The sequence below is a fragment of the Hibiscus syriacus genome, unplaced genomic scaffold (assembly GCF_006381635.1).
Source record: "Hibiscus syriacus cultivar Baekdansim isolate YM2019G1 unplaced genomic scaffold, ASM638163v2 tig00111621_pilon, whole genome shotgun sequence".
Lineage (NCBI taxonomy): Eukaryota > Viridiplantae > Streptophyta > Magnoliopsida > Malvales > Malvaceae > Hibiscus > Hibiscus syriacus.
The window spans coordinates 3,727,693-3,736,205 of record NW_024063138.1 but is presented as its reverse complement, the minus strand read 5'-3'; the positions used below and the strand labels follow the sequence as shown (position 1 = coordinate 3,736,205).

General features: G+C 30.5%; 1 pseudogene; it reads right to left on the bottom strand.

Annotated features, from left to right (window-relative positions):
• Positions 1-849: 849 nt before the first annotated feature.
• Positions 850-3,725, bottom strand: LOC120166115 (annotated as a pseudogene).
• Positions 3,726-8,513: the final 4,788 nt, after the last annotated feature.

The window sequence follows — 8,513 nt, the reverse complement described above, 5'->3', positions numbered from 1 at the left end:
ATGTGAAATTGCAGGATGCAAAACACAATGAAATTGTTGATTAGTCCCACTCCCCTTTTTATTTGTTTTGTTGTATCATTATTTTGGTTGAATAGATTATAAGCCTATGATGCACTTTGTTTAAGTTGTAAATGCAATTCCTTTTTTTTATATATAATTGAATAAATAATATGCAAACATAACACGTGTAGGACATTAAGGGATTTCCCACTATTTGTGTTTTGGGTTATTAGACATGCAAAACTATACTTTTAACATCTTTTACAAATTTGATTTTTAAATTTATATTTTCAATTTTTATATTTAATTTAATCTCAAATCATTTATATATTCAAATAAAATCAATCGAATATAACATACTTCTAAATACTTAAAATTAATATTTTAATTCTTAAAATATCTTTTCAATTATTGAACTAAAAAAAAGGTAAGCTTGAAAATTTTAATTCTTAAAATATATTTTCAATTTTTATACTTCACTCATGGGTACACTTGAGTTGTAGCTCGCACTGCAATAAATAGATCATTAATTGGAGAATTTTGAGGAAAAACATTTAAGGAATTTTCTTTTTGTTTGATCTGGATCTGTGATTATATACAGTAAAATTGATATTTTGACGAAGTTCAATTCTCACAAGAGAAGAGAGAGAAATAAAAAACCAATACTTTCATACGATATATATATATATATATATATAGACACTTTTAGTTATGAATGGACCAAAATTATGGGTTTACAAGTTCTAAAGAATGGTGCTTACGTTTAGTTTTTTATATGGATAGAATATAATAAGATATCTTAATTAAAATATATGAAAACTTTAGTTATATACTAAGATCCGACATTGAGTATTCGACACATCCAGACATGAGTACGAAGATATAATCCCACGAGAACCTTCCCCGTAGATGGAAAAACTTCAGAAACATTGAACATAGCTTCTATCATTGACCTCGATTTTCTATTGTATATGCATTTGCAAGCATAGAAAAAACCAGAGTTTCATTCACTACCTTGTTACTTCTGCTTACAGTTTGTTCACATCCCTGCTGTTGAAGTACAGGTAACTGGTCTTGCCAGAAGCAGTAGTGGTTCTAGGAACCGGGGAAAATCCGGCATATTCCTTCTCTGACTTTGTTAAGCATACTTTGGCGACACCACGAAAGGAATCATGTTTCTGGATAAAAGGCTGCTCTGCATAGTCGTCGACTGACATCCACTGAAGGAGATAAGAAGACAAACAAATAAATAAATAAGCAACCAATCCCAATGGCAATGACTACTCAGTTGTTGCCCGAGATTTTACTGATTGTTGTTTCATCACTATTGTGTTAACTCTATCACTCTGATCTTTCCACCATCATGAATGATCGGAGGATCAGAATTGGTGTATTGGCTCAGGCCAACCTAGCCTTTACCTTGGGTGCCAAGACTTCGACACTATGGTATCTCCTCTATCATCATCCATAAGGCATGCCATAATCATTTTTAGACCCTAGTTAGTTTGCTACTTTTGTACACTCTATAGGACCTATATACCAATTCCTAGGAGGGTTACAGTCGGAATTGTAACACCCCAAATTTCGGGCTAGTAGTTTCAGGTTTATCCGAGAGGCATGTGTATTCATAGAAACTTACTATGTATTTGAGTTGTAAACTTCAATTTGTATTATTTTGTTTTAAATTATGTGTTATGGAGCTCCGGTTTTGTAAAATGATTTTATATAAGTTATTTATGTTTTATTATGATACCATTCAGTATGTTTGGAAAAGGAAATAAATAGGTTTTGAAAATCAGAAGTTGCCTCGGCAGCCCAGTGTGGTATTTTAGGCCCAATCGGGTTTAGGGTGTTACAGGAATCATCTCTGGCATCCCATGGTGTTCAGTTCTCGAAGATTACTGCTTGATCTCCAGCTAAGTGGAATTTTCCGGTAAGAACTATTTTAATCAGCTAACAGGGTCCTATTGATAGCAATATATTCATCGAAAGTGTTCATGGGAATGTACCTGGGCAGCTTCAATCTCTCTATCTTGCTTCTGAATGTCAAATGAAAGCGGACGTAACATACACATGAAAAGCAGATCCGATTTTGTGAAGAATGACTGATGGCTTTGCCTGAATTTGGAAGTAGGTAGTTAGGACTTGAGTCCAAACTCTAAATCTGTAAAGCAACTATAGATAGAGAGGAAGGGAAGAGCTTTTGCTTTATTCGAAGCGAAAATAGAATCCATAGAACCAGCATGTGGTCCGAGAAGTTTTAGGAATCAAGACATTCTGTCACTCATTTTAACAAACACCTACATATACAATCAATGGAACCATCAATATACGAGAAAGCACAAACCTGAATGCTAAAATTTCCACAAATTCTGTGTCGATCTGAAGGACAAACAAAGACATGATTAGATTACTGGTTGAACTATATACAATTCATAATTAATCAAATTAGAAAATAAGTATAGTCACTTGCCCCTGTCTCTTCTTTAACTTCCCTCATTGCTGCCTCTGAAATATCCTCACCCTGTGGACTGGAGTTCTCAGTTCAAGCCAAAGATATATATATATATATATATATATATATATATATATATGCACACACACAACTTTAGATAATTCACCTCATCGACGACTCCAGTAGGGGAATTTCCAGACACCTGTTCCTTTGAACTTGCCACTCTTCTCTTGAACTACAAGCACCTAACAGATAGAACAAGGAATGAAAATTTTGAAGATTTTGAAATGTGGAAAACTACCTTAGTTTTTCAATTCAACAAAAATCGAGGTAAGGGTACCTCTCTTTTTTCATTCATGACAAAAGCACTAATCCCGACACGATGTGAAGCGTTGTTAGGAATGGTATCGGCAGATTCTCCGATCCACTTTACAAGCATTAGATAATCCGTTTCAGCATGGTGGTATTTAAAACCTTCCTGATCAATTAGCAAGGCAAAACAATCAATGAACTCAACCCCCATTCTTATACTCAAAGTTCCTTTATGTACCAAGAAAATGCATACCTTAACCGTGGGTTCAACCAGATTAACAAATTCAATAGGCAATTTAATCCAAACCGCTCTCTTTCCCTGCAAAAAGAAATATTTCGTGATTGCCAGTTAAAATTACTTGAATTAAGCGAAAAGCAGATGAAGAGAGAAAGAGATGAAATAACTGACTTGTTGCTTCCGTTGTGACAATGAAGCTCTAAGTAAAGAAAGGAAGACCTCAGAATCCATATATTTCTCGATTTCAAGGATGATTCCTCCATACTTATCCTCCACCCCAGTAAGTAATTCAACCTGCTTTTCGATTGCTAAAGCACTTGCTGAAGTCGACATGTATCTGACAGAGCTTAATGTTTCACTATGAAATTGACCTGTAAGAACAAAATCTCTTGAATTTGAAGTTTCTAACCGATTGAAAAAGGAACCAGTAAGCAAAACCAATGAATAGCTCGAGTAAAAATAAAACAAATGCATACCATTTGAGGGGTAACACAAAATCCCACTAGAAATGGGTAGAAAATGAGCAGTTTTAATACAAAAATTATTGGGATCGGTAGACAGTGGTAGAATGGAAGATGTTAAAAAAGGTTTGAAGAAAAGCTTGGATTGTCTTAGTCGCTGCATGTGAATCAGACCGAGGTTTTCCCCTTAAATCCCAACTATGTTATGGAGTTTTTTTTTTCCTCTCGTAAAAGAGTTGTTTTTTTTTTGGGAAAAAAAGAAGAAGACACGATCACCGTGGAAGAGGCAAAGGACTAACCTGAAATAAATTGGAGTTGACGCAGATCGATTGGAAAGTCTTTGTCAATGGTGGAAAACTCTGGGGAAGTTTGTTAGGACGATAAGAATTTTGGACTAGTCACATTTTAGTTTCAACTAAGGATAAATTACACCATTTCTCAATACACCTTACTCTCTCTTTCATTTCACTCACATTACTTTCAATTCTTCTAATTTACTCATTAAACTATCGAATTGTTCCTATATTGATAACTACGAATTATTTTATTATTATTATTCTATGATGTGACATTTTTTATTATTAAAATATAAAAATAACTTAAAATAAATAATAAAATAATATTTTCACTTCTCCGTCGTTTGTATTATCATCTTCCATTCTCATTATCGTCAACCAACATCGTCATTCGGAACCCGATAATAGTTAATCCCAAAATATACCGAGAGACTCGCATTGATATTCCGAGTCCGAATTTGGTGGTTATTTCATCGGAAAATATCTTAAATTTCGTGAATCTCGATTGAAACATTTCAATTCCCTCACTTTTATCTCTTATTCGTGGATTTCGAAACATGTTCCGACAAAATATAGGTCAAATTTGGACTCATGGGGTCAAGGCAAAGTGATCCATAAAATCTAGGACCAAACGACTATCATCTACGACAATCGATGTTTCTATTTTCTCACTTTTGATAAGATTCAGAGTATATTCTGATAAAATGAAGGTCGGATTAGAACTCAGAGGGTCGAGATGAGGCGATAGATGAAATCTAGAACTGAACGACCACCATCTACGACCGTTGGCGTTAGCGTCCAACTCTGACGAATAGTGGACAAACACCATCTATTTTTATTTTACATTTTAAATTAATAATAAAAATGCAACATGATCTCAAAAAATAATAAAATAATTCAGAGTGATCAAAATATGAACAATTCAAAAGTTTAGTGAGTAAATTAAAAAAAATTGAAAGTACAATAAATAAAATATGAGAGAAAGTAAGATTCAATGAAAAATGATCTAATTTACTCTTAAACTAATGCTAAAGTCGATTTTTATTTTTGTGAAGTAATTTTTAATTTTTTTATTTAAAATAAAAGTGAGATTGAAGACATATTAAAATTAGTGATAAATGATAAATTATAAAACAATTAAATATTTAAAATTCTATGATTTGGAAATTATTTTTAAAAATTATAATTTTATTATTTTAATATATTTTTTAAAATTTTATATTTTTAATTTTTTTGAAAGTTATTACTTGAAAATATGAAAGCTATATTAAAATAAAATTATAATTATAATTAAAAGTTCAAATATGATATCATTCATAAATTTTAATATGCCCCGTTATCCCTTTAATAATAACTAACAACAACTATCTAGGGTTGTTCATTCGGTTAAAATCGAATCGAACCGAATCGAATTAACCGATTTTTTTTCTTTAACCGTTAAAAGAACCGAATTTTTTTTCAAAAATATTAACCGAACCGAATAAATTTCGGTTAATTCGGTTAATTTTTGAATTAACCAAATTTTTTTTTTAAATTTTATAATTTATATAAAAATTAAATTTTTTTTAATTCAAAAAAAGTTTATAATTAATTTAAATAATATATAATTATAAAATAAAAATTTCAGATAAATTTTTTAATTAATTAATATTGATTTAGGTTTAAAAATTATTAGATCTTAAATTATTAATTGGATTTTAAATGGTTTGGACTTAGCCCATATGTTATATATAATATATAAAATATTTTTTAATTAAAAAACAGTTTACAATTAATTTAAATAATATATAATTATAAAATAGAAATTTTATATAATTTTTTTAATTAATTAATATTGATTTAGGTTTAAAAGTTATTGGATCTTAAATTATTAATTGGGTTTTAAATGGTTTGGGCTGAGCCCATATGTTATATATAATATATTTAATATTTAAAATTTAATTTTGGTTAATTAACCGAATTCGAACCGAATTAACCGTTAATCGAATTCTAAAAATTTTCTTAACCGTTAACCAGCTGAACTAATTCGGTAACCGAACGGAATTAACCGAATTAATTTGATTCGGTCGGTTAACCGAATTAGTTCGATTATTTGAACACCCCTAGATACGGTGTTGGTTTTGTAACAAATTTCAAAGTTTACAACTTTTGCTACAATTCGATCACTAAATATATAAATTCTGTCATTTTGAGGACATAATAAAAACAGTTAATTTCTAATTTAATCCCTAAATCTTAGAAATTTTTTATTAATATGAGGTGAATACAATATAATACATGTTCAGACTCTTAATCATTTGACATTAAACATTCAGACACCCCTGCATACGTGATGTTCAAACCCGAAATCTTAAAGAATAATTACAATTTCTCAAATATTGAGATAATCTGATTCGTTCAGATAAAATATTAATTTAATTATGAAGTCGTTAATTGTACATATTAATTATCATAGTACATATGTGAAATGATAATTGAAAATGTTAACTGTCATATGTGATAGATGAAAAAATGTTAAATGTTAAATGATATGTGTGTAGAATTTAAATTTTGATCCAAGTGTTCTGATCAAACGAACTATTGTCAGATGATAAGGGTATTGTTATTTATTGATTAAGAGTAGGGATGCTTTTTTTTCAAAATATTTATTGTCTTGACGAAGACGAGGGATATACATTTGTTTGATTTTGTATCTTGACAAGGAGGTATTCGTTTTACAATTATGTTAGATTAGATGAAATGTAAATTTGCTAGCATATTTTAAAAAATATATTAAATCTAATCCTAATTCTACTTAAAGTGGAGGGGAAGAGAGACTCTCGAAGAAGTAAGACGAGCACTCTTAATGGGTTTAGAACCAATGACCTAAAGAAATGCGAAGGGACAAAAATATACAGTTTGATCAGTTGGTCAAATATGTTTTCTCAATCTGTTAGCATAATTATTTCATGATTATATCCCATTTTGATTAATGATTTTGCATAAACTATGATCACTATGTGTAGGGATGGGTATGAGTCGAGTTGGGTCGGGTTTTTGCTCCACCCGACCCGAGGAGTCCTCCACCTTAGACCCGACCCCAACCCGATATATAACTTAAAAACCCGACCCGACTCGACCCAAAATAATAAAAAATTTATTTTTATTCAATAAAAATAGTGACTTAATTGAAAATAATAATATATAGAGGGGTATTATTGTAATTATTTCTAAATATATAAGGTAAAATTATATATTTTATCGGGTCATATCGGATCGGGTATTTTTCACCCTAAACCCGAACCTAACCCGAACATCACATTAAAAAAATCCGACCCGACCAGAACCTGAATTTTTTTAAAAAAAATATATGACCCGATTGTGTCGGGTCGGAATCCGTCGGTTCGGGTCCCATGCCCCTCCCTAACTATGTGTATATATATGGTTCATATGTATAAAGTAAATGTTCATGTGGATATATACACATGTGATGAGAATAATAATATGATGTTGCATGCTGATAGTTGAATTTTAGAAAACACGTTATAATTATGTATATGAAAAACTCTAGTATTGCATGACTAATGTTATCATGTGAATTTGACATAAATGTTAAGTTGTTAGTGACCACTGCATTGTTATTGAATATTTTTGTTTTCTTATTGGGAGGAAATGCATGTTTTGTGCGTTTTAGAATCTTAAAATGCACTTTGATAGATGCATATGGTTTAAGAGAAACATTTTGGAACATTTTAGATCCAGAGTTATAAAACTCAACCCTCAATTTCAAATCTAATGTCCTTAAATTTCAAAATTTAAGGACTAGTTTTGAAAGTCACAATTCTAGTAAAATGTGTGGGTATCAAAAACCAACTTTAGGGGTTTAAAACTCTAAGGGTGCGTTTGGTTCATGGAATGTAAGATTTCCGGTGGGAATGTAAGATTAACAGGGAATAGGATTATTGAGAATGTTGTATTTCGTGTTTGGTTGGTTTAGCATAAATGTAAGATTACTGTGTTTGGTTAAAGAAATAAAAGATTATTGGAATGTATATTTGATCAAATTGTCCTTATTATATATTTGTTTTTTAACAAGTTGGAAAATATTTATATATTTTCTTTAAAAATTTTAAATTCATAAAATTTATATATTTTTTTACAAAATTGAAAATATAAAAAAGTTTAATGAAAGGGTAAAATTTTATTTTAACCCCTGAACTTCATATAAAATTTTAATTATAGACTTTTTTTTGTAAATCTAAAATAGTTTAAGGATAAATTTGTAATTTAACCTTCGTAGAATTTTTATTATTTAATGACAGAATAAGGATATTTTTGAAGAAAAAAAAATTAAGGGCATTTTAGTTCAAAACTCTGGAAATCCAACAATACCTAAGGAAATGGAGGTAATGACATTCTCGGTAATATACCCAAAAAAATCTACTATTGGTAATAAAACATTACTGGTAAAGAGATTTCCTGTCAACCAAACATGAGAATATTTGAACCAAACAACCCATAAATGGTAATGGCTTTTCTTATGAGGGCGGGCTATTACAACTACTTAGGCACATCAGAAGCCCAAAATGGCAGTTAAATCATAAAAAAACAAAATCATTTTGAGCTTTAAAGCCTCTTGGCCCCTCACTTTATAATGACCATTTCAATTAGAGGGCAATTGTTATATTGTATTCATCGGTTATGCCTTTAAATCTTACAAATGACCTAGCATGATCCAAACAAAGGCCGAAGCCTGCCCCAAGGAGTCGAGG